Genomic DNA, 24,171 nt, shown 5'->3' on the forward strand with positions numbered 1-24,171 from the left:
TCCCCACTGTCTCTGTCCCCTACCCACTCTTGGTATCCTTTACTCTACTTTCTATCTTCATGAGTTTGCATATTTTCTAAAGTTTTATTTGTGGTTACCACAGGGCTTAAATTTGATATCCTAAATCTATAGCAATCTTAGCTTCAATAGCATATATAAAATATGTTCCTATACTTCTCCATTCCCCCCCTTTATGTAAGCCCTGTCACAGATGACATATTTATATATTTTAAGTCCCAAACCATTGATATATCATTATATTTTATGCATTTGCCTTTTAGATCCTGTAGGAAATAAAAAGTGGAGTTACGGACCAAAAATACAATAGTACTGGTATTTATATTTACCTATGCTATTATCTTTATTGGAGTTCTCTACTTTTTTATGTGGCCTCAGTCAATTGTCTAATGTCCTTTCCTTTCAACCTACAGAATTCCTTTTAGCTTTTCTTGTATGGCTTGTCTAGTGGTGATGAAGTCCCTCAGCTTTTCTTTATCTGGGAATGTTTTAATTCCATCTTGAGTTTTGAAAGTTTTGCCAGATACAGAATTTTTGCTTTTGTTTTTGTTTTCTGTTTCCAGTCCTCTAAATATGTCTTCCTCTGCCTTCTTACCTCCATGGTATCTGTATTAATCAGCCAAAGGGGTGCTGATGCAAAATACCAGAAATTGGTTTGTTTCTATAAAGGGTATTTATTTGGGGTAGGAGCTACAGATAACAGGCCATAAAACTTCCCTCACCGAAGTCTGTTTTCACATGTTGGAGTAAGATGGTGGCCAATGTCTGCCAGAGTTCATACTTCCTGGGTTCCTCTCTTCCAGGGTCTTGCTTCTTTCTGGGTTCAGGGTTACTTTCTTTCCAGGGCTTGCTTCTCTCTGGGTTCAGCATTTCTCTCTTCCCAGGGCTTGCTTCTGTTTCCTGGGGCTCCTGCTTAAGGCTGCAGCATCAAACTCCAGCATCAAAACTCCAATATCAAAAACCCGCAACTCTGTCCTTTGCCATCCCTTTTATCTGTGAGTCACCACCAAACCAAGGAGTGGGAACTCAATGCCCTAATGACATGGCCCAATCAAAGCCCTAATCATAACTTGATCATGCCCAGGTACAGACCAGGTTACAAACATAAGCCAATATCTATTTTTGGAATTCATAACCATATCAAACTGCTACAGTTTCTGATGAAAAAATTGCACTTAATCTTATTGAGGCTCTGTTGTATGTGACATGTTGCTTCTCTCTTGCAGCATTAAGAATTTTCTTTTTATCTTTGGTATTTGACAGTTTGCTTATAACATGGTACAATGTGGATCTACGGATTTATCATTTCGGGAGTTCTTTGAGCATCTTGGATGTGTATATTTGTGTTTTTCATTAACTTTGGGAAATTTTCAGCCATTATTGCTTTGAATATTCTGTCTCTTTCTTTCTTCTCCTTCTGGACTTCCACAGTGTGTATTTTTGTACACTTGGGGGTATCCCACAGATTCCTCAGGCTCTGTTCACTGTTCTTCATTCTTTCCTCTTTTTGTTCCTTAGACTGGATGACTTCTGTTTTCTTATCTTCAGGTTCACTGATTCTTTTTTCTGCCAGTCCCAATTTGCTGTTGAACTCCTCTAGGGAATTTTACACCTCTGTTTGTTTCTTTTTCCTAATTTTTGTCTCTCTATTGATATTACCTTTGTGTTCATCTGTTATTTTCCTGATTTCCTTTAGTTCTTTGTTCATGTTTTCCTTTAGCTCTTTAAGGATATTTAGGGCTATATTAAAAAAGTCTTTGTCTGGAACGTCCTGGTCTGGTCCACTCATTGATGATTTCTAATGATTCAATCTTCTCCTTTGCCTGAGCTATCACTTCCTGTTTCTTTGTGTGTTTTGTACTCTTTTGTCGTAAACTGAAACCTGGACATTTTGCTACTTTAATATGATATCACTGAAATTTAGATTCTGATGTGACTGTTCCTTAAGCTTGGATTTAGCTAGTGTTATGACAAAACTTTCCTGGAGCTGAAACAAAAAGAAGAAGAAGGAAAAAAGAAACACTTTTTCTAGTCTTTAGAGATTGACCTGTGTGAGAGTTCTCTTTTAGGGCTTATCCATACAATGAGTTTGGAGAATAGTTTCAGGCCCAAGTGTAGGGGTCTCAGATTCTTTCTGCACATGCCTCTTGTTTGACCCTAGGAATTCCCCCATTTACACAGATACAAATGTCACCTCTTCCTTAGGGAACAGTTTCCTTATGGTCCTTGTCCTGAGCACTGCAATGTATGTCCTACAGCTAACAATTCCTTGTCCCAGGCAGCAGTCTTGACTCCTCTCCCATAGCATGCTGTAGCAGAGCCTGGTAAGCATTCTTCTGCTCATAGGACAAATTTTGGAATAACAATTCCCTCAGATCACCACCAGACTGATTTGGCCAGACATGTATGTTCCCAGCATGTGCACAAGGGTTAGTCCTGTCCTTCCAAAACCAGGACCAGGGATTTGCACTGGGAACGTGGGCTGGCTCCGTGCTGAACTGGGTGAGGGAATTGGGGAGGGGCCGGCCATTGGCCATGAGAGTCTTGATTCAGCTATTGCCCTGTTACTGCAATCCTTTAATCGTTTTGTGGAGCTTTTAGAAAGATGTTTTTGCCAGTTCTTGGTTATTGTTCAAAGCTTTATAGGGGGATGGAACCCTGAAACATATTGATGTGGGCTATGGGTGGGAGACTCTTTGTCTCTTCAGAGATAACCTAAACTATCTGTGACTTGTGGGTGTGGGGTGATAAAAGGCTGCAGTCCTGCCCTTGGTGATCATGGCAAGGACTCCAGTCCCAGGAGACAGTTTAACAATGCAAGGTCTATAAATTTTAAGTATTCAGGGGAAATGCAAACCAAATATGCTAAAAGCTTATCTAGAATGCCTGAGGTCCATGCTAAAAGCTTACCTAAGATGTGGAAGATATATATGCTAATTCAAGCCTATTGAGAACTGAAACAAAAGGACCGGTTGGCCTTTCCTCTCTGTATAAAAGGGACTCAAAAATCTTGTTCCGGCTCGGGATTGAAACAGAAAGCTCCCGAGTCCGTCCGTCCGTCAATAAACCATTTTTCCTTCTCAAAATCATTCCTGAGTCCTGGCCTCTCTATAGGCACATAATTGAACCTCTCTCAAATTCTACAACAATATCACTACATCATCTTAATTCTGTGTTTCCTTTTATCAAATAATCTTCTACCTATTTTGAGTTTACCCATTGCTTTTATATATCTCCAATTCTTTGCTTCACTTTGGAGTTATTTTGCACAGCAATGTCAGATATACTGATGGTTACTTCTTCTTTGCCCCTCCCTGACTGAAAAATCAATAATGTAAATTTGTATTAACAAAATGGATATGACTAAGATTGTCCCTACTGGTATTGTTAATGAGCAGAGATCTCACACTCTTCTATTCCACCTCCTCCAGCAGCTTCAGCCACTCTCCTGTCCAGCCCAAGTCAAATGGGGTGCTGGCTCACTAATAGCCCTGATGTTGCTGTCAGTGCCTCCTTCCCTGTCATGTAGAATAAGTGTATCTCCTTTCTGAGAGTTAATTCTTTTTACAAATAAGGAGATGTGAACCATTCAAACATTTTCCTTGACTACTCCTTACCATCCTATTCTGGTCATAATTGTCAGATATAATCACCAGTGTCATTTGATATATGTTATTCCAGTGGACCTTTTCCTATGCATTAACGTATGATTGTATGTACCTATATTAATGTGTAGACTTGTGTTTTTTTTCCTAACAACTCAACAGAGCAATCTTTTTACATCAGTACATTATAGCTCTAACTCATTATTTCATTTGGTTTTTTTTCCTTATGATTGTCAGTCATGTATTTCTAACTTATAAGCCTAATATTTTTTGTTTGAATGCCAGACATTGTTTTTAAAAGCTATAGAGGCTCCGTGGGTTCATCTTTGCTCTGCTAGGCAGATCAAGTTGAGGGACTGATCACCTTAATCCAACCACAGTGGCATCAGGATAGGTTGCAAATTTGTTAGAACTTAGTCTATTCCTGGTTCTCCCTATTTCTGGAGCATGGCCTTTCAGGCCTTTGCCTCCTTAACACTTAAAGAATGTACAATTTCTGCTCTGCTTTTGAGAGATTTTGCTTTAGCTATTTAGCCTTCTGTCCTGGATAGCTTCAGAATTTGACAAATAACTTGACAGAACCATCTCTGAGATCAAGTCCCTTAAAATTTCCCAATTTTGCAACTGAAGTCCTACATGGCCACTAGAGGATCTGCTAGTTTCTCTGTTCCAGCAACTATCCTCTGCCTGGGCCTATCTTGGATTCCAGTTTTCGTAGTGATCTAGCTCAGGAGTGGCAAATGCCACCAGAGGTAACTTCAAGTCTTTAGGTCATCTCTGAAGTTTTCTTTTCTGTCTGGAATCTTGCTTTCTTTAGTCCTCTTTACTGCAGTAGCTCTCTAATGTCTTTAAATGTATGCTTTTGCAATTTATTTGCAAATTATTTTCTTGTTGTTTATAGTGGGAATGTTGGCTTGCCATGAACAACTCTGTTCTACATGATAGAACTTCTTTGTCATTGAGTTTAATTCCTGCACATTATTTCACTGTCTGATATACTATGTACTATAGTTTATATAACCATCTCACCATTTGTGAATGTGCTGATTGTTTCCAGTCTTTCACTGTTACAAACTTCAAGTGAAAATTCAAGTATATGCATCTTTGTACACTTATTTATTTATGAAAGTTAATATCTGGAATTTATGTTTTAAAAAATATTTATTTTTAACTTTAATAGAGACTGCCAAACTGCTCTCCAAAAAAAAAAGCTTGAATTTAAATCTCAGGAGTTGAACCCTTCCTTCAACTGGGCCAATACTTCTTAGGCCTATGTTTGATCTAGTAGCTTGGACCTACAACTATATTATTCTGCTAGGAATTTGGAGAGGCTTATTAACTCTTGCAGAGACTCTGGGGGCACACTGAGGGTTTACCTGTTATGTTCCCCCTGCCATTCTGACTCTGCTGCCCTCCTAAGGGCACAAACAGTACCTTTACAATGTGTTAAATGATCATGCAGCATATTAGAAGAGTTTTACACCATTTCTGAGACACCAAAGAAATGATATAGGCACTGAGGAGTCATTAAGTAGAAAATAACAAATCACCAAGAATAGCGTATTTTCAATACAGGCGATTTCCCAATTGTAAAACTTAGCTATTCTTGAACTGAGAAAAGAGAATACTGGCCTCAGCTTCAAAGCTCTGGGGCCTGTTCTTTATTCATACCACTGATTTTCCCATGTGCTTTCAATAAAATCAGTCCTTTGGATGAATTGCTCAGTATATTTGAATATCTTTTCAGTTTCCCTCAAGCTCCTTGGCCCAGTAGCTATTTCTTTTCCTTGCCAGGCTCCGGAGAGTGGGAAGGTAGCTTTTTCTAGGCAGTCATTTATTGGTATCAAGCAATGGGAAGGGTTGGAGCCTATGAACATGGGGTGTGCAAATGTGTTCAGCCTATGGAGTTTCTCTAGTTCATAGAGTGGATCTGCTAGTACAGTTGTCTTGGGTCTCTTTCACTCCAGGGTAGAAATAAGCTCTTGGTAGGTAGGACATAAGATAAGTCTTAGACCTCTGGATACTTAACCAAAAATTCTTAATTAGAATTCCTTATTCCTTTTTTTCTTTTGTAGTAGTTTAACTTTAGACAGCATTAATATACTCTCAAGAAGTTGTCATGCTTATTTTCCAAACTAATAAATGGACTTTCAATGTTGCTGCCCTGGTAATAATGGCTAGTTTATTTTGAATTTTTAAAATTTTGAATTTTGATTTGGTGCTGCCAGTTTAACTCTGAAATATGAGTGTGGGAGACAGAAGCAAGGCAGTCTCTCTTCTGGGTTCATCCATTTATTCATGCTTCATTAGACAGTTGTTAAAATTCCTGATATGCATTTGTCATTGGGTTTTGCATTCATTGGTACCTTTGTTGATGTTGAGTAATATAAATTGTCTAGATTGCGATTTTAAACTAGCATGAGCATTTTAGAATGTAAGAAATAGAAACCAAATAAAAATTGTATAGCCAGTTGTTAAGAAAGTGCTTTGATTTTTACCAGTAATTTAGAATCTTGTGACTAATAAATATAAAATTGGGAAGAACGGTGAAAGGGGCAAGAGGTTAATGGCATGGGGTCAGAGCTGAGAGGATAACATTTGAATTAAAGGGGAAAAAAGCAACAAGGATTGAGGAAGGTTATTCAGATCACTAAGCTTTCAATGATCTTTATTTCCCAATCAGTACATTGTGACCCAGAAGATGTAGTAAGTACATGATGAGGACATCACTGGGGTGTGACAAATTCTTCACATTCTCACTTCCACTAGCGAATTCCTGCATCAGAGCAGTTGCAGAGAATGTCTCAATAGCATTAAAGATGCCTTTAAAACAGGTGTAGCTATTCTTAAGCAAATCTGATGTGTGAAAATACAATTTTACTCATTCAGGAAAAATTAGATAACTACCCATAATTCCTGACACCTAGCACTAGCCACAGTGGGATGCATAGGGTCCAGCTCTCTGCGAATGAGAGCCTTGAGGGAGGAGGGCAGGCTGAGATACAGCCAAACATGATATAAAACAGAATATGATTAAGACTTCAAAGAAAATACAGACAAAATATTGTGAGACTTTAGGGGGGAAAGTACTTCTTATTGTTAGGGTTGTGAGAAGAGGGAATAAGGAAAACAACTCAGAGTATTTTACCCCATCATGGAGATGGTTTGAGTGTCAAAGAGTGATAGAATGTCAACAGGAATGGAGGATAAGACATCATGAGTAAGTGAGGGAATAGAATGAGCAAAGTCATAGAAAAGGAGGAGAGTATGATGACTAGCAGTGTGTTACTGGAGAGGGGCATGCAGAAAAACAGTGCACTTTGGGGTGACACAAATATATCTTTAAATCCCAGTCCTCCCACTTAAAAACATAGGACCATGTCCAGGAGAGGGAGCATGCAGAAAAACTGCACTTTGGGGTCACACAAATATATCTTCAAATCCCAGTCCTCCCACTTAAAAACATAGGACCATGTCCAAGTTACTTAAACTTTCTGAATCTCATATTCCTCATCTTAAAAATGGGGATAATAATGTTGATTCTGTATGTCTATCTTTGGTGACAATTGACCATAATCTATGTAAGTCCTTTGGAGCCAAATGAATGGTGGGAATTACTATGGTAAGTAGTTAGGCTGTCTTGTTTTTGCACAATCATGTTAGATAAACCAGAAAAGTAATCTGTGACCAAACTTTGGATATTCTTAAGGAGCTACTTAAGGAATATGGACTTTATTTTATAGTCATTGGAGAGTCACTGAACATTTTTGCCTGGGGAGTGATGTGATTAACACTTAGAATTAGAAATTTTGATAACTCTTCAGATGCTAGATTCATCATGGAGATAAAATGGAAAGGATTAGGATGATTAAATATAGAGCATGGTATTAGACACTGCTAATCACAACCAAATCCCTATTCTTTCCCTTCTCATAGTAATAATTCCCTGATTTTTAGCTGAAAACTTGGCTGTCTAAAATAAAGACTGTTTCCCTACTTCTGTTGCAGCTAGAAGTGAGTATGTTACTGTTTTTTGGTGGAAGTATCAGGCAGTAGCATGATTAGAAGATGGCTGGCACACATCCTTTACCTGTTTCTTCTTTGTGACTTCTCCCATACTGCTACCAAGATAATCGTCTGCTAATATGTTCTAGATCTAGGTCCTACTTTGGAACCTAGGAATAGTGAATAGTGAAGGAACTTGAGAAATTCATGAAGCAGGATTGTCATTCTAGCCATAGATTAAATTCCACTAGACTTCTACATGAAAGAGGAATAAATTACCTTTTTTAAACCACTGGGATTTTGAGATTCTGTTACTTAAAATAAGAATCTAATCCCAACCCATTCAGGGATGTAGGAAACAAATGAATAGGAGCTTAGTTTCTAGGATGTCAAGCCAATAGCAATTATAGGAATATAAAGGAAACATGCCTTGAGCAGAGGAAGGATGATGCTTTTTGCTTGGGGTCTAGTACCGGTGGAGATGTCAGGTAATAGGAGCCTGGAAGAGAGGTTAGTTGGAGCTCTAGGCTCGGGATGGGAAATAGGCTTCTAAATAGCTTGATAAACGAATGCATGGGAGGGGATGACATTTTCAAAGTAAAAGAGTACAGAAAGGGTATAAAGAAAATGTAGAAAGCTGAAGGCTGACCCAGGTGTAGCTCTCTTTAGAGAAAAAGAGAAGGAGAAGGCAACAGAGAGAGAGAATCTGAGCAGAAGGAGGTGCCTGAAGATGAGGAGGAGGAGAGGTAAAAAGAAGGGTTGAAGCTCAATTAGTGAAGCATTTCTTTTGTATGTGGCAGGAAATGTGAGAAGAAAAGGGAATCCTGGATTTCTCATGTTTAAGAATGCAGTCATTATGACTTTGCTTGGTTGATGAATAAAATGCTGTTTGGTTTAGTGTTTCAGTGAGAGCTTTGATAAGAGGGCATGGAGTAGTTTTCCACACTTAATGCTTGGTTACGGCTTTGCTAAGTTCTTCTCAGGTGAGCAGCTGCATACCAAGCTGCCTCAGTGACAGAATTGCCAAGGAATCCCATAGAGAATGGATGGTCTTGGTTGGAAAGTCACTTAATGGCTTTTAAAATTGTGTGCAGATGATCAGGCTGCATAAGCAACAAATTGTGAAGACTGAGAACTCATCAACTGTGTTTAGTGTTGGTGTAAGAAAATGACTAACAAACTGTCCTTGACCCATTTTAATAGTATGCATAATTATTATAGGTCTTCATGATAAAAGATTATACAATAACTGGTTAAATTGATAATAACCAGTATTACATTTCCCCTGACATATGTCCAGAGACATATGTAGATACCTGTCAGAAGGATGATATTGAAAAATGTGAGGGAAATAATGGTTTATGTCAAGAGGAAAGGAGGAAGTGGGCATTGTTCCTCTTCCCACTTCCCTACCAGCTTGCTCTAGAACTGGAGGCCTAGAGAGTCTCACCCTGCGTCCAGCTTATCTAAGGACCTAGTGTGTCTCCTGCTCCAGGCATCACTCTCCAGCGCAGGCACATCTGCCAGTTTTATTCTCTTAGTTGCAGAGACTGGAAGACTTGGCTATGTGGGGGTTCTCCAATTTCCAGAGACATTGTGCATGGCCCCCAAAGCCTTTCCTTCTTCCCAACAGGAGAGAAAGAGGAAGCAGACCACAGAAACTCCAGAGATTATGACCGTCTGGGCTCATCAGCAGTCTAAAGGGGAAGGTCTGTGTCTCTAAAGGTTGCAGGAATCTTGAACAGGGAGTTGATCAGAGCAGCAGTATACAAGACAGTTACGAGATCCACATTTTCAAGTTACATGGTCCATGTTTTCAAAGATGAAACAATGCAGTGTGCAGCACCATAGGAAACTTAAAAGGGTCACAAATCATGATAACAAAATATCACATTCACCTCTGTATCTGCACAACCTCAACTAATATTTTTAAATGAATTTTGAATAAATATCCTTATTTCAGGAATATTTAAAACTGCATCCTAAATCTACCAGTCCTCTGTATTTCCAAACATAAGGAATTGAACACCAGTAGCTGATTGGAGGAATAGCATGGAGCATGAGGTATAAATGGGAAGAGTGAGAGACAGCATGCCTCCCCAATAAAATATTCACTGTAGATATTGACAAAATCTTGGTTCAAACTATAGTTCCTTTAATTGCTAGTTATTCCTACTAGATATTAGGCAAATTACTTAAAATCTCTGAGGCAGAGTGTCTTCATTGTTTGTCTGAGTAGCAATACCCTACCTATGGGATTATTGTGAGAGGTAAATAAAACTTATGAGAACATATTAATACACTCTCTTTTTTTTTGTCTTTATTTTTTTAAATGTTACATTCAAAAAATATGAGTTCCCCAAAAACCCCAACCCCCCTCACCCCACTTCTCCCATAATAACCTCCTACATTATCATGGGACATTCATTGCACTTGGTGAATACATCTCCGAGCACTGCTGCACCACATGGTCAATGGTCCATATTATAGTTTACACTCTCCCCCAGTACACCCAGTGGAACATGGGAGGACATACAATGTCCAGTAACTGTCCCTGCTTAATACACTCTTAAGTGACAATTCCTATGTTAAGTGTTATTGATATTAATAGTAGTAGTAAAAAATAATAAAAATTGGAGCATTGTCAGGGACTGAGAGCTGTGGAGAAAGACATGAGTAGAAGGCTTGGAAGGAAAGTATGACTTTAGCTGTATAGGAAGGCAGGTGGCTCCATAAAGTAGAATAATAAAAATGGCTACCATTTTTTAATCATAGTGTACTGGACATTTTATATAAGCTATTCTGGAGCCTCAACAGCATGCTGAGCTAGTTACTAGCCTTACAGATGGGGAATCTGAGGCTTGGTGTGGTTATGAAAGTTACCCTAGGTCATACTGAATGAATGTCAAAGCTGGATTTCAACTCTGTTCTCTCTGGTTCTTGTGGTGATCCCGTCTCAGTAGGATTCAACAAAGAATCAGCAGTGCCCTGAAGGACAGCTGAGTGCCACTAGGTTTGAACACTTAAAGAGGCTAACTTTAATCAGAGGTCCTGGGCGTGTCTGGGGTGAGCTGACTCTGTCTTAGAGAAGAGCAAAGACAGAAGTTCTGCACACCAGTCTGACTTAGCCTTCAGCACCACATAGAAGATGTTTGACCAGGTGTTTCATTCCATGTGCAAGTGCACTCAAGAGCAACCCAGCAGGACCCTTCCTGGTTCTGTGGTCAATATGCTCCCCTGCGGAGGGTGGCCACTTATCGAATTCCTATTCCACTTGACTTCAGTTCATTTAACTTTAGAGGAGTTGCAATAGACCCCTACTTCTTACACTGAGCTTACCCTGGAGTTGCTGTGTGGCTAACTCTTTGTTAGACTTAGTTAGAAATTCAGATGATATTGATTTTAAATAGATCCATGGGGCTTGAGAGCAGTTAGAGAGAGCACAGATGAGAAATTAAATTTTTCCTAAAGTAAAACTGCCAGTATTAAACACCCCAACCACCACCACCCCAGTAATGGACATATACTGGAAATAATCATCTGAATATTTTTCATACATTCATTCATTCATCAAATGTTTATTAAGAGCCTACTGTGTACTGTGGTATATTCTAAGTGCTAGAAATATAGAAATAAATATATAAATAATGCCTGTCCTAGGGAGTGTAGTGGAGAGCCTGAGGGTTGTATTCAGGCTGGTCTGGGAAATAAATGCCCTACCAGCTTTTGCAATAATGTGAATTTTTTCCCTTAAAAGAATGGAACTGCATTTCTTTTGTTTGTGGACGTAGGCTATCTCCACTGCCTTACACAGAACTTGGCTCAGCTAAGTAACCAGTAGACGGTTTTTGAACTGACTTACTAAGTCTAATTATATCAATAAGTGGCAAGAATGAGTTTTAACCCATGAGTCTTTTTTACTCTCTTTAGTGAGCTAGGAATTTTTGGTTGCCAACATCAACCTGGTAGCTAAATGTTTAAATTCTGATAACTGATGAATATGCTTAGTCACAGGTTTGATGAAGGATTTTTTTAAAAAATCTGATTGCATCATCATCTTTTTTTGGTATGTTGCCTCTCTGTGCTGCACAGGTCTAAGATAGCTTTTTTTTTTCTTTTCTTTTCTTTTTTTTTACCAGAAGGTCCAGGGATCGAACCAGGGTCCTCCATATGGTAAAAGGGAGCTCAATTGCTTGAGCCACAGCCACTTCCCTGATTTATTTTTAATAAAGGCAGAAGGCTCATGACTGGCTCAACAAATCTATTTTTAGGTTTTATAATCTATAAATCTATATAAAACCTATATAAAATCTATATTTAGATTTTAGTTTTAAGGCATTACACCAGGTAGTTTAGGAAAATTTCTCAGAAAATGAGAGCTATTAGATTATATAATATTCTTCCAAAGGAACTGGGCAAATAACTTTAAAAATTGTATCAGTTTGCTATTTAAAAGCAAAAGTTACCTGGAAAAGGATAGATTATGGGGAATTGATTCAATATTTGATAGAAATTTATTTTTATGATTTAGAAAGAGTATGGGTATTAATTTCTTACAGAACTTGAATTACAATTCCAAAAGTAGAAATGATAGTTTTCATTTGATTACTAATTTTCTTTAGAGTTGACTTTCATCTGTATTTGGATGGTTTTACTTACTCCCTCCATGTTAAATTTCAAACACTATATTTAAGGCTGCGACTGAGTGTATATGAAACAGATTAAATCTTACAAATGTTCCAATGCAATCTGAAACCACAGCAAATAATAGGGGTTTTGTGTTTGTAAAGTGTTTTAATCAGTGATGGATTTGGAATTATTGCCAGCTGATTCCTAGATCTATAGGCCTAGGCCTTAGGAATACATTATCCAGATGTTTATAGAATGTCATTTAATGAATGTCCTGTTTATTCTTTGACTTTGTGGTAAAAAAATACGTTTGCCTACTTCAAAGTACCAGATGAAAGTATTTTATTAACTTCAACTAAATATTACACTCAAGCTGCCCAATGACCCCTCATCTCTACCCCTTCTGTCTTAGAGGGACTTATTCCCTATCATCACCCATTTTCTCCATAACACACGACAGGACTTCAGCCTATTTTGTGGGATGTTGTGAGAACACTGAATCCTAGTCAATGCTTTTATACCTTTCATAGCTCTTCTCCTATTTTTCCCCTAAAAGTATTGTCTATTTTAAAGAAAAGTTTAATTTCTCAATGTCTTAAAGCAGATTATTAATTGAAAAACTATGCAAAATGTGTGGATGAACATCCACTAATCTCTCAGAATTCAGCAGAAGAATCTAATCCTTTGAGAGAGCTGTCTGCTTACCTCATCATCATTACTCAGTTTAAGATGACTTGGCAAGGTATATTAGAGAAAGAAAGAGATAAAAAGGAGGGGATAAGGCAATATTCAAAGCTGACATTTTATATTCATGTTGGGAAGTTGAAAAAGCAGTTGAATTTATAGATTTTTTAAATTAAGAAAATTACATAGCTTGTTACTTTCAGTTTTTAAAATGCTTCATTTTTTTCTTATTATAAATGTAGTTCACTCTTCTTATATATTTAGAAAATGTAGAAAAGCAAGAAGAACATAAAAATCATCCATGAGCCCACCACCCAGACATAATCACTTTTACCCTTTTCTCTATTTCCTTTGAGTCTTTTTTGCTGCCTTAATTTACATATATACAAAAATGGTTGAGTATACACACAATTTTGTAATATGTTTTGAGCATTTTCCTGGTGCTGTCAGACACTGTTCAAACCATGGTTTTTAATGGCTGCAGACTTTGTCATAATTCATTTGGTCTTTCCTACCCTTTTAAAAGGCCCAGTCTTAGTCTTGTGGTGATTGCACTCCAGTCTTTGTCATCACAAAGTACCTCTTGGCTCGATATGATAGTCATTTGTGCAGGTCACCAGATATTTCTGCCTGTTAGCTTCTGCGCACGAAATAGGGCTGCACTCCCTGTCTCCTCTGCATTTGGTGAGGCCATGTGACTTCTCCTAGCCAATGAGATGTGAGCGGAGCATTTAACTGTTGATGGGATATCTGCGGAAATATTTTCCTCTGCCTGAGTAATGGGCAGTGTTCCAGGAAGTGAATCCTCCAGTAGTCTGGATCCCAGAGTGGGTGAAGTCAAGCTAAGGTAGCCCAAATGACCTGAGGTGGATGGGTAAGCTGGGTAAAACTTTATTGTTTTATGTCACTTAAACGTTAGGGCCTGTTTTATTATCATAACATAATGTAGCCATTTTGACAGATACACTGATCTTATATATTTAGATTAGAAATCTGGTTTAGACCCTGTGATCACCAAGGGGACCCAGCATCTCTCCATTGCTATGAATTATGTGTCAGGTTATTGTGTACACCTTCAGATTCTTAAACAATTGGTGAATATTTTCCCCTAAGCAATCTGTTTTCAGGGTGTTGCTTTAGCTGACTTCAGTCACATTTGGTAACTCATATTACATATATATATAAACACAATCATTTATACCTTCATTCTCACAATATTTATGATTAGTCTTGATTACTCTGGTGAATATCAATAGCAACTTTAAGCTAAAAAGATTTACTTATTTTAGTTTAAATTTTGTAGTTGTATAAAAATGAGAAAGTTCAAAAGAAAAATAATTCTGCAGTTCCCCCTACCATCCAAACCTATTTCCATTATTCCATATTTCCTTCGATCCCTTGAACATCACATTTTATCATAGTGCTTACCATATTTCAGTGCAATTTGACATTTTCTCTACATTATATCAAAATTTTTCATGTTGCTTTATAGACTTCATAATTAAAATTATGGCAACTTCAAAATAATACATTGAAATCGAGTACCATAATTTATACCACAAATTCCTTATTACTGAGGTTTTGGGTGGATTCCTTTTTTTGCTTGTTTGTTTTTATTTTTAGGAAGTACCAGGAATTGAACCTGGGACCTTGTACATATGAAGCAAGTGCTCAGCCACTGAGCTACACCCACTCCAAAAGTTTGCAAAGTTGTTGAGCCTCACTAAGTCTTTGCTCTTCACAATGAGATAGGAGAAAGGGTAGTGGGTCAGAAGCATGCTTTTTTAAAACCATCTGGCCAATACTACTATATATATTTATTTAAGGAGACCAGTCTAAATATGTATATATGTCTAGTATTTTTTTAGGAGGTGCCAGGACCTCATACATGGGAAGCAGGCATTCGACCACTGAACTACATCTGCTTCCCATGGAATACCTTTTTAAAAAGATACTGTCAGAATAAATATTTTTTTAAAAACAGATATACTACAACATATATATCTAATACTGCATAAATACATTAAAAATCTAAACATATATTCTAACACAGGTACCACTGAATGAAACATTTCAGGTACTTCTCTTTTAAAATTGTCATAAGGGCCACACATCAGAAACCTGTCTGGATTTTATAATATATTTTCGTTTGGACCCCAAATCATTTATTCATTTTGTTCATATTTTGGCTGTTTCCAAAAATCATTTCTGATTTTTGCCTCCATTTAGACCATTTGGAAGGCTGCCAAATGTTCCAAAGGCAATTTCAGAGGAAAAGTTCCAAAAACGTTTAGAGCAATGGTCAATCACTGAAATAAACTGTACAGCCTCCCACAGTGATGACTTTGGAGGGACAATAGTTCTTTAATTATATAAATTTCATCAGGTTTGTTACTATATCCATTAAATCTGTGGCTTTGTACTCATACTTCGCTTAAATGTAATATTCTTTCAAATAAATATCAGTTCCTTAAGAGAAGGGACTGATTCTTTCAAAATACTTCAGTTAGTGTCTTGCGCATGTGCATGCTTATGTATGTTTGTGATTGATTGTAAAAGTCAATGCCATGTTGAGGACACTCTTTTCTGTCGGCAAGAACTTATCTTTAAATAAACCCCTACTCTGGTGAAGGCTTGAACTCTCCCACCATCTGATCAGTGGCATCAGAATTTGTTAAAGATGTACCCACCCCAGACCTACTGAATAAAAAATTCTGGAGGCTGGCCCCAGCAATGTGTTTATGTTACACGATCAATAAATAGCAAAGTTTGCCTGGGGGGAAAAACTAAAAATAAAGGAGATGATCCTGTGACCAGAGAAAGTTGTGGTCAAAGATCACAGTTTAGTAAAGTTCAATAAATGTTTTCTGAAATTATTAGGGACTAAAAATTGTGCTGTAGACACTGGATATGTAAAAGTGAAAAATATGTCTTTGTCTTCATGGAGCTTTTTCTAAGGAGAAAGATATGTAAATGGGTATAAAAAGTGTCAGTAAATAAGTACAATCCTGTGTTACTTTCCATATAGGAGTATATGCAAAACATAGTGATGATGATAACTGCCCTTTGTTAACCAGGGTTACATGTCAGGCACAGTGCAAGTGCTTTCTATTACAAAATACCATTTCTTTCAGTCAGCTCATTAGAAGTAATATAAAAGACTAAAAAAGGGCTGTGTGACTTGAATAGATTCCTTTAGGCCCTGGAAAGAATCAAAGTCTGGTCTCAAAATTGATCATTTCTTACCTAGAATCATTGACCTATGCAGGGACTCTGTCAGTTCATGTCAAAAATGAAATTATCTCAGAGTTGAAAGGCAGATTAAATACAGTAATGTATGGAATTACCTCAGTGCGTGTTGTAAATATTCAATAGATAGTAATTTTTATATTATTGTCGTTAACAGTAATCATCATACAATAAACATTGTTATTAGCATGGTGAGGGGCAGTATGATATAAATTCTTAGAGGTTAAGAGCATGGCCTTGAACCAGCTCGCCAGGATTAATTCTGGCTTTGTCAGTTTCTAGCTGTGAGACCATGGGTCTTTCTGTGCTACAATTTCCACTTCCTCATCTATAAAATGGAGCAATAAAAGTCCTTACATCACAGGATTTTAGTAATTGGTGAAAGAATGAATGCATAGAGAGCATTCAGAACACTGCCAGACACGTAGCAAAAACTCAGTAAGAATCAGCAATTATCATAATTAATTTCTCTGGAATGTTCTATGGACTGCTCTGTCAGAAAAACTAACATCTGTTTGTGGTATTTCATGATTTTGATGAAATTGTATATGGTTTAGGGGTCCATGGAATAAGAATATCACCCCTCCTTAAATTTGTGGGCTTCAAAGCCAGCTGTATATTAATAGTTGAGTAAAGGTCTTTTATTGATGCTTCAGAAACAAACAAACAAAAAACCGATACTAAAGTAAGGTATAAAAAAGACCAAGGGGAGGAAGAATTTAAATTAAATGGTATCCATTTTTATTTCATTGAAATGTGCTGCTTAAGCAAATATACCTATAATGATGCACAGATGTTGTATGTATACATTATTTTCCTTCTTCAAAATAACGAACTGCTGATTTCTTACCTGTGCCAGCAGAATCTTTTCATAATATTTCTGTCCCCCTTCTATATCAGAAGATGTAACAGAGACCTTGTATACAATTTTTTGAAGGCTAGAAGACTAAAACATGTACCTATTGTCTCAGAGGCTGAGAAGATATACACAAATGTGAATAAACAGTGAAAACACTACCAGATGTATGGGAAGAGTCCTTGAACACAAACATGATTGACATCAAGAAAATATTAGCTTTGTAATTCTGCTTAGACAGTGCATTGAAGGACTGGTATTGCAAAAGGAGTCAGCTGCAAGTATTTCATGAAATTGATGGTGGAAGAGAAGACTATTTTAACAGATAATTTTCTATTAATTTGCCACAGGTGCTCAAATACTGTGACAGAATTTCAAAGATTCAAATAGCTACTGTGATAGCTTTGGACTTTGCTTCCAGGTTTTTTTAAGGTCTCTGGCACATAATTTAAGGATTTAATTCTGTTTATTGGTTATGCTGCAGTTTACATTGCAATTGTCTAACAGGATGACTCTAGTTTCTCAAACAACTGTGTGAAAATTTGCTCAGTTTATATCACTCCAAATTCTTGTTCAATCTTTGTCATGTACATGCTATGTTGTTTGTTTGTTTGTTTGTTTGTTTTTTCAGGAGGGTACTAGAGATTGAACTGGGTTTTTAAATTTTATTTTAATATAGCATTATTTTGTTGGCATGGTTCTATATATTGCTGTGGGCCATTTACTTGCCATGCGAGTCTTCCATTTTGTGGCTACCTCTCCTGAAGTTCCTCTTCTGGATTGTTTGGAACATTCTTGTACACATTATTTTTCTTCCTTTTTGATATTACCAAAGAGTTCTCCAAAGCAGAATTACCAGAACAAAAGAACTAATCATTTTTATTGTTCTTGCTACAGACTTGGAGAGAGAGCAAACCAATTTATTAGTGCTCTCAATAAGGGATTTATTTAACACTTTCTCCCACGGTTTACATAATATTTAATGGTTTCTTACAGTAATTTTAATTTGGATTTTGTTCCTTGATATGAAGCTTGACATTTTAAAAGGAATGGGTTAATATTTATAATTTTGAAATATATAGTGCATTAATCAATCTACTTGGATCAATGCAAATGTTGGGAATGTTTTGGACTGCAAATAAGAAAAAATTTGACTAATAATGTCTTAAAGTAATTATGTTATATTTACCTTACATAACAGTAAATCAGTCGTGGGCACCTAGTCAATGATATTGTCAAACTCCTAGGCTCTTTCAATCTGTCTGCTTCTCCATCCTCCACAAACATGCTTGCCTTCATGCTACGCTTGATGCCTTATGGCCACAAGATCATGGCTGCACCTCCAGGCTTCACATCCTTTTCTAAGTGGAAAAGAAACACGAAGGACAAAAGAGTGAAAGGAATTTCTTCTCTGAGCCTTTATGTTTGGGAAAGACACTTCTATCTCCACCTCATTTTCAAAACCATATTACATGCCCAAATTCTCCTTACAAAAGAAACTAGGGGACAAGATGTATAGCTTTTCAGCTTCTATGTAGAGGAGGAGAAAGAAGAAAGTGTTTGTAAATGGTGTATGATGAGCCACCCTTGAGTTACGTGTCACAACCTCTTACTAAGTAGAATCTTAAGTTTTTGTCAATTCTTTACGAAATATTTTGTGTAGTAAGTTTTAATTAACTACATATATCACATTCTTTCAGTGTGCTATTCATTGTACTACCATTTTTAAATCTTTTGAAAATTACCTTAAAAAAAAAAGTTACTTTGAATTCATCTCATTTATTCTGTCCCAGCTTGTAGCTTAAAGTTCCTAAGGTTTTGGAAGTCTGTTTTCCCTCATAGCTGTAATAAATGTTATATTGCTTACTTCTAATTTAAAAACATTTTTAAAAAAAAGTTCAACACTGACCCTTCTGGAATTTATTGCAAAGCAAGTTATGGATCCAAATTAATTTCCCCCTATGTTGATATTCAGTTGTATTAATATTTATTTAACTGTTATTCTTTACCCTTTTGTGAATTTTATAGCTTTTCTTATAAAAATTAATTTGTTTCTGGAATCTTTATTCCGTTATTGGTTATAATACTTTGTGTTTTGATCATTGATCTTTGTAATACACTTTAAAATCTGATTGGGCAATAGTATTATCTAAGAAAATGCTCCTGGTATACTTTATTGCTTATTCTTTGGATCCATTTCATTATTAAATACATACCTGTATGAATTTCTAGAGCACTTAAAATATGATAGAAGCTATAAATACTTAAAATACAGTAGAAACTATAGGTTTCTGGTTCACAAAGAACTAGACAAGGCCTTGATTCTTGAGGAGCTCATGGTTTAGTATGGGAGGTTTAAACACAGGCTTCCAACAGAACGTGGTAAGGGCTCTGAACAGAGGTATGGAGTAGGGAGCAGGGGTGCAAGGGGAGCAAGTCTCCAGCTCTGTTCAGATGGTTTTCAGAAGGCTTTACATAGAAGGGGCTGTTTGAAAAGGACCTTGAATGAAAATGCCCAGGCGTTGAAGTAGGGAGGGAACCATTCAGACAGAGACAGTAGCATGTGTCAGAATTCCATGTCGTTAAGGAAAGGCATCTTGTAAAAGGGGTATGAAGTCTGAGTGTGTTGAGTGTAGAAGTGTTCATGTCAGTTGAGTGGCAGGAGATGGGAAAAGAAATGAATCAGCCCAGGTTACAAAAGACCTTATCTACCATACTCAGGCTTGGGGCCTACTAACTGGCAGCAGGCAGCCAGGAGGGAGAACTCTGTCCTGGATGGGAGGGAAATGGTGTTGCTAGCATTATTTTAATGAGCTCTGTTGGGGCAGTCACAAACGTATTCTGGTCTTTGTCCTCATTAAAGGAGAGTGAAATAAACATTTCATAAGTGTGTTTCTCAGAACAAGTGTGTGAGATGATAAAATTGTTACATGAAAAAGAGTTCTGCGGTCCTTTGTTTGGTATATGCTGAATCAGGTGTGTTTATTAACTGATACTTCTCAGAGACTACCATGCACTGATGTGCATCATGACTCCTCAAAATTGAGAGCTAGTACCCACTGCTTGACAGATTTTTGTTCACCAGGGAGTCTTCTTACCTGGTTTCCTAGGCCTAATATTTTGTGGAACATGCCTTGAAAACAGCTTTAATACTTCTCTACCAAGTACCTAGTTGACACTTGGTTTTAAATATATTTTCCTAATGTCAAGAAAGAAATTGACTACTTCTATTTTTTCCAGAGTTCTAATCAAGTACGGGTGTTAAATTTTTCGAATGTCTTTATCCTGCTTTTTTCCCCAATAAAATGTGTCATGAGTTATATGTTCAGTTCTGTGTTAACAGGAGGATATTTGGGCTGTGAGGGTAATGAGAGAGTGGCATCATTTAACAGAGATAATAAAAGAAATTTAGGTTAATTCTGAGAAGAGAGTGATCTGCATTAGACAATCCTTAAGTACCTTCCAGTTCAATTAATCAGCTAGAATTGTTTTCCACTGGAGCTTAAACTGAGAACAAAATTTTGTTGGTAACATGGACAGAGCATTTCATCAGTTAAATTTAATCTGCATTTACCAAATCATATATAAGTTCCTCCATATCTTTATCATCATCATGATCTTTAACAAATTAACCATTTAAAAAGTTTTTTGTTCCAATGTATGTTTTTGTTTTGCTTAATACTGCTTCATACAAACACATTTTTCTTTTAAATTTAGAGGATTGAAATGAAAATAAGAAAAAATTACAAGTTAAGATGAAAAATATATTAGCAGAAATTGTAATTAGTAAAGAAGAATGAAATCAGATGGAAACAAAGGAACTAACATATTTGTGATGTTTATCTTGAATTACAAAATATGGAAGAATAACAAAAAGTGTTTGTTCAATACTTTGTATTTTACAAAATATTAAATGTAAAATTTTAGCTATTTATTTTCTTTTATATTTGTTGCCAAGTTACCTCTTACCTCCTTATATCATTGACTCTTCTTTACATTTTTGTATTTTAGGGAAAAAAGTCAAAATACTTTCTGTACTGTGTGGATGTTAAAAATCAAGTGGTTTTATTGCCCAAAGCATTATGACCCTCTTTCTTCTCACACGCTTGTGGAGCTGGATGCCTCCCTCCATTTTGGAAGAAGCTGCATCCTTCTGACACCATGTTTGTAGCACTCTCCTTACAGAGATCTGCAGGTTGAGTTTTGCTCGTGTGGAGTCTGTCATCAGTATGGAATAAAATTCAAGGATTTGACTTTTTCCTGCCTCTCTTCTCTTATCCAACTGAATAGTAGAAATTTGGAATGAAATTTAGTCCTATCTTTTTTCTCTTGAGGAGTTCGCTACCTGGGGAATTGAAAATATTTGAATGTTTTCCTTTGTTAAATTAAGGTGTGTATGTATCTTTTTGCTTTTGTGTTGTTAAAAGTATAAATTATGAGATGAATTTACTTTCGTTAATGACAATATCAAGCTCTAAGATTAATTTACTCTTTCCGCCCTCTCCCAAGATGGCTTCCTCATCTATTTGTTCCTTGATTTGCTTATTGTTTGTGCTTGTTGTTTTTTACTCATTGTCTCTTTGTTTTTTTTCCCTTAGGAGGCACTGGAAACTGAACCCAGGACCTCCCATGTGGGAGGCAGGGGTTCACCTGCTTGAGCCACATCTGCTCCCTGCTCATTTTGTTTTTCCTCATTGTCTACTCATTGCTTGCTTGTTGTCTTGCTCATTTTTACTCCTTGTCTGCTCATTGTGTTCCCCACCCCCCCGCCAGATGAGTCCTTGTCTGTTTTCTGTTTTGCTCATTGTTTTTGCTTGTGGTTTACATTCATTGTTTTGTTTTGTTTTTTTCCTCGTTGCCTGCTCAGTGTTTTTTGCTTGTTTTCTGTTTTTTTTTCTTTAAGAGGCACCAGAACTGAACCTGGGACCTCCCGTGTGGAAGGTAGGTGCACAGCTGCTTGAACTGCACCTGCTTCCTGCTCATTTTTGTTTTTGCTCATTGCTCATTGTGTCCCCCCACAAGATGCCTCCCTCGTTTGTTTTGCTCATTGGTTTTGCTTGTTGTTTGTGCTCATTGTCTGCTAGTGTTTTGGGTTTTTTTTTTTTTTGCTCGTTGTCTGCTCATTGTCTGTTTTGTTTTTTCTTTAGCAGACATGGGAAACCAAACTCTGGACCTCCCATATGGGAGGTGTGTGCTCAACTGTTTAAGCCACATCTGCTCCCTGCTAGTTTGTTTTTTGTTCACTATCTGCTCATTGTTTGATCATTGTCTGCTTGTTGTTTTTGCTTGCTATCTGCTTGTTGTCTGCTCATTGTTTCTTTGTCTTCTTTAGGAAGCACAGGGACCCAAACCCAGGACCTCCCACATGGAAGGCAGGCACTCAGCTGCTTGAGCCACATCTGCTTCCTGCTTGTTGTTTATGCTCATTGTCTGCTTGCTTTTGTTTTTGTTTGTTTGTTTTTTGCTTGATGTGTGCTTGTTTGCTTGTTGTTTGTTTGTCTTCTTTAGGAGGCACTAGGAACTGTACCCCGGACCTCCCATGTGGGAGATGGGTGCTCAACTGCTTAAACCACATCCACTCCCATAATTTACTCTTAAGGTGCTAGATCTAAAGAAATTATTTAATATAGTCAATGGTATTTTTCCAAGAGAGTTCTTTTCAAACTGATTTTTAAACCAAAAAAGCCTTTATAATAAATAGAATAAGTCTCTTTTAACCTTACTAATAAGGAAGTTAAAAAAGAAACCCTCATAGAAACAAAAGACTGTAACTTCAAAAGCTCATAGTGCTTACAGTCCTTCCCACCTCCAAGGAGTCATTACAAGGCTTCGTTTTATTTTAGTCAATGTATTATATGCTCCTATGAAAACCTAAATATCCTAAGTAGGGATATTCATAATTGTCCTCTTGTTGAATATTTACCGTACAAGCTCACACCCACTTGCAAGCCTCAATTTGAGCTTTGCAAATTTTAAAATAGTAATGTAAAGGATCTGGTATCTTTTATAAAGAATTGGTTAGAAGTGACTAGCACAGAGGAAATTTGATTGATGAATGTTCATCTGAAGGAAATCTCAAACTTATTTATTTAAATATAGCACTTATTTTATATAGAGAGAAGGAAAATAATCAGCTAACTTCAAATTATGCCACTATGCAAGATGCACAAGATATTTAATGAAATTTGAAAGAGTGATTTGAGACTTACATTTTTGCATGTTCATTTTATATTGCAAGCACAGAGTTCTGAAGGCTTTGTTTTTATATATTTCATAAACTATGGCCATGGAAACAGGATTTTTGAATGAGAAAGATTTTCAGAGAGAAATCAGGAATCTTAATATTCTAGTTCTGATTTTTTATAATAGAAGTCATATTGCAATGTAATTCACATACCCTTAAATGTGCACAATTTAGTGGTTTTTAGTATATTTACGAAGTTGGGCTGCCACTATCACTATCTAATTTTAGAACACTTTCATCATTCTAAAAGCAAACTGCACACCCAATAAACAGTCACTTCTCATTCCCTCCTCCCCACATTCCCTTGCAACCACTAGTCTGCTTTCTAGCTGTATGGATTTACCTATTTTGAGTGTTTCGTGTAAATGTAGTCATACAATATGTGACCTTTTGTGTCTGGCTTCTTTCACTTAGCACAGTGTTTTCTGGGTCTGTCCATGTTGTGGCATGTATCAGTACTTCATTTCCTTTTGTTGCTGAATAATACTCTATTACATGGATATACCACATTTGTTTAACCATTCATTGGTTGATGGACATGAAGATTATTTCCACGTTTTGGCTATCATGAATGATACTGCTATGAACATCTGTGTGCACGTTTTTGAGTGGACATATGCTTTTATTTCTCTTGGAGTGGAATTTCTGGGTCATATGTAACTCTATGTTTCACAGTTTTGAAGAACTGCCAAACTATTTTCCAAAAGGACTGCACCATTTTACATTCCCACCAGTAATGTACGAGGGTTCCTATTTCTCTCCATCCTCACCAATACTTGTTATTATCTTTCTTTCTGAGCATAGCCCTCCTAGTGAGTGTGAAGTGATATCTCATTGTGATTTTGATTTACATTTCCCTGATGGCTAATGATGTTGAGCAT

The 24,171-nt window shown here is 36.9% G+C and overlaps 1 protein-coding gene across 1 annotated transcript in view; it reads left to right on the forward strand.

The window, feature by feature from the left end:
- The window catches only part of CPQ (carboxypeptidase Q), a 521,738-nt gene that overhangs the window by 205,155 nt on the left and 292,412 nt on the right, over nucleotides 1-24,171 (forward strand). The window lies entirely within an intron of this gene.

Source organism: Dasypus novemcinctus, chromosome 14 (assembly GCF_030445035.2).
Source record: "Dasypus novemcinctus isolate mDasNov1 chromosome 14, mDasNov1.1.hap2, whole genome shotgun sequence".
NCBI classification, from domain to species: Eukaryota; Metazoa; Chordata; class Mammalia; order Cingulata; family Dasypodidae; genus Dasypus; species Dasypus novemcinctus.